At 46.1% G+C, this 6,145-nt stretch overlaps 1 non-coding gene across 1 annotated transcript; it reads left to right on the top strand.

The window, feature by feature from the left end:
* Positions 1-4,842: 4,842 nt before the first annotated feature.
* LOC115029318 lies at positions 4,843-4,970 on the top strand. The gene has a single exon (XR_003834889.1). It is a non-coding gene; the product is annotated as a small nucleolar RNA SNORA17 (small nucleolar RNA).
* The last annotated feature ends 1,175 nt before the right edge of the window (positions 4,971-6,145 follow it).

The following is a 6,145-nucleotide window of genomic DNA, read 5'->3' on the forward strand; positions in this document are numbered from 1 at the left end:
TAATGTAGAGTAGGGGGGTTCTGAGTGATCTCTTCTGTTTATTAATCAGTCCATCCTTCACTGCTAAAACTTACAGGGAGGCGAGTCATCATACTTTATCCTTCAAAGACACCTACTTTCTAGAGGGCCAGTGTAGGGACCAGAGAAACGATGACTGACGTTTGGCTCCAATTCCAGTCCAAATTCTCTACCAACTGTCTTTTGATCTTGGCTGAGGTTCCCCTTGATAGATGTGAGTCTCAGTTTTCTCCTCTATGTCGTACAAGTACCACGTAATGATAACAGTTGAATACCTGTATATGTGAAAATGCCGTATAGGTACCATGTAATGATCACAGTTGGATACCTGTACGTGTGAAGATGCCCTTTCACCCAGTTAAGTGAAAGAAGCAAGCAGGTTGCTACAGGGATTTGAGGGATTCGGACAGGAGCCAGGTCAGGATGCAGGGTGAGTGTGCTTTTTATTCTGAGTGCAATTAATAGTGTCAGGTGAGGTTTCATGAAAGCCGAAATTCATACATCAAATGAATTCCACTATTAATTGATGATATCCCAAATTCGTTACATGCACATAGATCTTAATGAGGCATCATGTATCCTAGGTGTTTTGAATTAGAAGCTGATATAAGACATAAAGAGATTCTTGAAGCTGGAGAGATAGTGCAGCTGTTAAGAATGTCTTTGATCTGAGTTTGACTCCAAGCACTTGGATCTGGAAGCTCACACTGCCTGCAACTCCAGCTCCAGGGAACAAAGCCCTCTTCTGGCACCCACATGTGTATGCAACACACACACACACACACACACACACACACACTTGCACACACACATACACACATATTCACTCACTCACACACACATACACACAGGTGCACACAGCACTCACACATATACACATATTCACTCACACACACACCACTTGTACACACACACAAACACACATACACACATGTGCACACAGCACTCACACACATATGCACTCACTCACACATGTACCACTTGTAACACACATACAATACACACACATGCATGCACATACCACTCACACACATACACATATATATACACACACAGACACCATTCACATTTGTGAATGCAAAAGAAAAAATCTTTTAAAAATGATATTCTTAAAGAAAGACACTAATGCATTATCATTCAAAACCTCTGATATAAATGAAAGGTGTTTTTCAAAAAGTGAGAACGGAGAAGCTCAGCAGCCGTCGAGAAGACACAGGAGTGGCTTCATCCTCTCTTTGCATAGACACGTGCATGTAGGCATTTCAGATGTCTAGAAAACACTTCCCCATCACACGAGCCCAACCTTCTCCCTGCTTCCTTGGTTTTTGGTGGTTTGTTGGATTGGATTCCACTTTGATTTGTTGTGGTTTGTCTGAGGGTTTTCGATGTCACAGGATCATCATAAGAAATAGCCACGTAGCCACCTTGGCACAATGCTTCCCCGACACTGTCCTGTTCCTAGCCTATCCGTGGAAGCATATCTTTTGATGACCCTCATGAAACTCTTCATGAAAAGATTCCCAGGGCTTTGTAAAAAAATCATCTCATTTACAAGAACACACCAGGAAAAAAAATACCAGATCAAGTTTTTCCTTCAAGTCAAACCAATGTGGCAATTGATTATGGGTTGAGTCTTGGCAGAATTATCTTTATGGGAGATGTTTTGTCTTCAGCAATGGCATATAACATGATGCCTGAATCCTACAGAACTGGTGGCCATTTCCTTTGCCGGTCTGGAGTCTCAATGAGGTCATGTAATATCGTGGCTTGCAGAGCTGCTGACAGGAGACCTGGGGACTGTCACAACACCCATTTGTGCAACTTGATCTTAAACTTGTTCCTTTTGTATGACTATTGACAGTTGGCTGGCCTGCTTTCTGAGTACTGAGAATACTCACCTCACAGGGATGTCGCCTGTCATTAGTGATTGAAGAGCGTTTAGATCCACGGATGAAAGGCGGGAGATAAGTACAGTCTTGTGATTGTTAAGCACGTCGTTGTTGTTGTGATTGCTGGCTGTCATTAGTGCTTTATTGGGCCCTCTCTCTAATGACCAGGCCCATGATGCAGAGACTTCTTAAGCACAGGACTCTCGGTCCACGATCAGGCCTGCTTATCTATGGCTTTGTTCAATTTGTCAAGGACTTAAGCTAGCTGAATTATGAGGGCTTAGTGAAAATAGTTTGTTCAGAGTTGAAGGGTAAATCATTTCAGCTTCTGTGAGCAAGTTGCAAGGTAACTCTCAAAAAAAAAAGGATGAAAAGAAAGAAGGATAAAAAGAAGAAAAGAGAGTTCCATTTCTTATGCCTCTCCTATCACTCTCCTGAGACCAAAAATTTTCATTCTCAGCCACTTACCCATCTTGTAAGGAGGACACTTGCACTGGTGTGTTCTGGTGACAGTTTGCAGGGTTGACCCAGGCTTCTCTAGACATGAATATATCTAATTTAGTGGAGTCTGTTACTAGGGAAGTTATCAGTTTCAACCATTTCTGCACACACCCCGTACTCTTTCTTTTTGAACAGGTATTTACTGTGTATCCCTGGCTGGCCTAGAACTCACGTTGAGCCTCCTGCCTCTGCCTCCCAAGTGATGGGATTAAAGGCAAGCATCTGTTCATGTCCAACTCAGGCCTGAACAGCAAATAGTGTGTGTACATGTACTTCCCACCCTCAGTGATTCTCAGCCTAGTTAGACAGACAAGCCAACTAAAATAACTTATCAAGGGGCCAGCAAGATAATTTAGTGGATAAAGGGTTCGTGCTACAAAACTTGAAGACCTGAATCAAATTCCTGGAATCCACACTGTAGACGGAGATAACTGACCCCTGCAAGTTCACCTGGGACCTCCACTGTGTGTGCATGCACATACATAAAAATGAAGTTAAACAAAGAAATGGGGAAAAAAAGTGCTTCACTATGTTCATAGCAGCCTTATTCACAATAGCCCGAAACTGGAAAGAACCCAGATGTCTCTCAACCGAAGAATGGATACAGGAAATGTGGTTCATTGTCACAATGGAGTACTACTCAGCTATTAAACACGAGCTCATCATGAATTTTTCAGGCAAATGGATGGAACTGGAAAATGTCATCCTGAGTGAGGTAACCCAGACCCAAAAGGACATGCATGGGACGTACTCACTAATAAGTGGATATTAGCCAAAGAAGTACAGAATACCCATGATACACCCCACAGACTATAAGAAGTTAAAAAGAAGGAAGGCCCAAGTGAGGATGCTTGAATCCCACTTAGAAGGGGGAACAAAATAATCATGGGAGGCAGAGGGAGGGAGGGACCTGAGTGGCAGAGCAGATGGAGAGGGGGAAAGGTGAGCAGAATCAGATATAAGAGGAGACAAGCAAGAAGTCCAGAGGGCCAGGAGAATGAATGGAAATATTCTGTTGCTGGGGTAGGGGCCAGGGTTGGGGGAAACGCTAGAAAATACCAGAGATCTGGGATTTGAGAGGCACCTAGGACTCAGTGTAAGTAGCCTTAGCTGAAATGTCCAACAGTGAGGAGATAGCACCTGAATATCCCACTTCCAGTAGTTAGACAGGACCCCCATGGAGGGATGGGCACATCAACCCACCTTCAAAATTTTGACCCAGAATTGTTCCTTGGTAAAAAAAATGCAAAGACAAAAATGGAATAGAGACTGAAGGAATGGCCCACAAGTGACTGGCCCAACTTGGGATCCATCCCCATGGGTGGGCACCAAACCCTGACGCCATTACTAATGATATGTTGTGACAGCCTAGCAAAACCGTTCTCTGAGGGGCTCTACTAGCAGCTCAGAGACAGATACAGATGCTTATAGCCAACTGCATGAGTGTTCTGCCTACATGTATGTCTGTGCACCACTTGCATGCCTGGTGCTCAAGGAGGCCAAAAGAAGCCACCAGGTCCCCTAGGACCAAAGTTACAGATGTTGTGAGCTGACATACATGTGCTGGGGATGGAACTTGGGTCCTCTGGAAGAGGCCATCTTTTCTACATACAGGTTGGTGCTTTAGTTCGCATTCTGGATTATCTACAGAGGTTCATGTGTGCAGTGATTTGTGGGGCAGCCAACGGTGCTTTCAAGGTGGTAAACTCTCCAGGAAGTAGGACCTAGTAGAAGGAAGTCACTGGGGACATAACCTGGAAGGGACTATTGGAGTCACAATCCTGTCCTGTCTCTGTTCCCTTCTGGCTGTAGTGATATAGTCAGCTCTTCCCCTACAGTTCACTCCTGCCATGATGTTCTTCTCCATCACCACAGACTACAAAGCAGCAGTCTGTTGACTTTTGGGTTGACTGTCTCAAGGATTTTGGCATAGGCGGAGAAAGCTGACTTACAGAGCACCTATGCATTCAACAGTTTAATTTTCACTACGACCCTGTGAAGTAATTACTAATCTTATCCCACAGATGAGGAAATTATGACATAGGGAATGAAATAGATTGCCTGAGACATTATAGAGCCAAGGTTTGAACTTAGACCACAGGGGATGAGGTAGAGAATTGGTACCCGAAACATTCTACCTGGGAATGGTGCTATTTATACCAAAACCTGACAATATTCCTCAGAAAGACGCACATGGAATTCCAATATGATCAATAATGTTGAATGTGTGCTCACGAGAGCCCCACTTTCCACAGTGACCAGCAGTTCTACCACTAAGTATATCCCCAAAGGGCACACAGAGAAGTGTTCATGACAGCCTCATGTACTACAGCAAGAACATGAAAATCCAAAGAGTGCATCAACCAACAAAGGGGTGAACCTGTGCTGTGTGCTCACAATGAGATATCACCCAGCTTTAGAAGTAATGCAGGTGTCTGCCCCTAAAGTGTCACAGGTGTGGATGCTGTGTCACATGTGTGTCGATCGGTGCCAGTGAGGAGAGAGGCTATGTAGTTCTACACTCAGTGTTCTAACATATGAACATCTGAATGGTCTAACACTTCCTGAAAAATGTGAACTTGAGTCAACCACCAGTTAGGCATCATGTATGCCAACAGTTATGGCTCCCAGGACCAAGAGCAAGCCTGACACTAAAGAACACCACCTGGGACTGAGGGCCCTGGGTGGGGCTGAGCTGGAGACAGATCAACCTCACCTGAGGCCACTAGGGCATTTGGGACAAGGAACAAACCAAAGATGACCACCATACAGGCACCATGGAGCCTAGGCAGGGAGCTTGACAGATGGTCAATAGTCGAGTGCTGAACAGTTGGGTGCTATGCAGTCGGGTGCTGCATGGGTCTGGAGAGGGCAGACCACACCCGAGATGACCCCTGACCTGCTTCCTCATTCAAGAATGGGGCATAACACTCGTGAGACCACTCCTGAGATGACCCCACACACTCAGAGACCCCAGATGCCACTTAAAGGAGCAAGTCAGTAATAGAAAAATGGAAGACAATGAGAATCAAAAGAAAGTGGACACAATGAAGAGAAGCCAAGCTGGCAGTGAGGAACAGCCTGATGTGAGTAGCCAGTGATGCCACCAGGGACCATGGTGGGGTCCAGGCCTGTGCTGGATCTGTGGCTCTACAGTAGCAGGGCATCTGTTACCCAGAATCAGGAAGATATCCCTATCTGGGCTGCTGCTCTGGGATATGCTGATGTCTGAGGGCTGTGCAAAACTGGCTTCAGTCCACTCCTGGGTATCATGGGAGCGCTGGCCCTGGGACAGGAGAATGGGCGCGCCAACCCTGCTTCTAGCCTGCTGCAGTACAGAGCGGGCCCTGCACACTGTGGGAGTTGCAGATGAACTGGCCCTGAGGATGTGAAGTTTGGGAGGCCTGGCCCTAACACTCATTTCCTATGCAGTAGTGTGGCTGAGGGAAAGATACCTTCCTCTTTTCTTACCCTTACCAGTTGCAGCAGGCAAGAAATCTGGTTTTGGGACCATGGCAGCAGGAGAGCTGTCCCTGCCCCTCACCAGCCACAGCACTCAGGAGAGCAGGTCCGACACCTTACCTGGGCAGCACAGTAAAGATGACCCTGGTGGTGGGGTTGGCCCAAGGGTGTGAGTGTGGGAGAGCTAGCCCTGCCATTATCTGCCATGCGGTGAAACGATCAAGGGAGAGATGCCCACCCCCCTAGCCCCCTGCCACCTATGACAGGCAGAAGTG

Source organism: Mus caroli, chromosome 14, assembly GCF_900094665.2.
Source record: "Mus caroli chromosome 14, CAROLI_EIJ_v1.1, whole genome shotgun sequence".
NCBI lineage: Eukaryota > Metazoa > Chordata > Mammalia > Rodentia > Muridae > Mus > Mus caroli.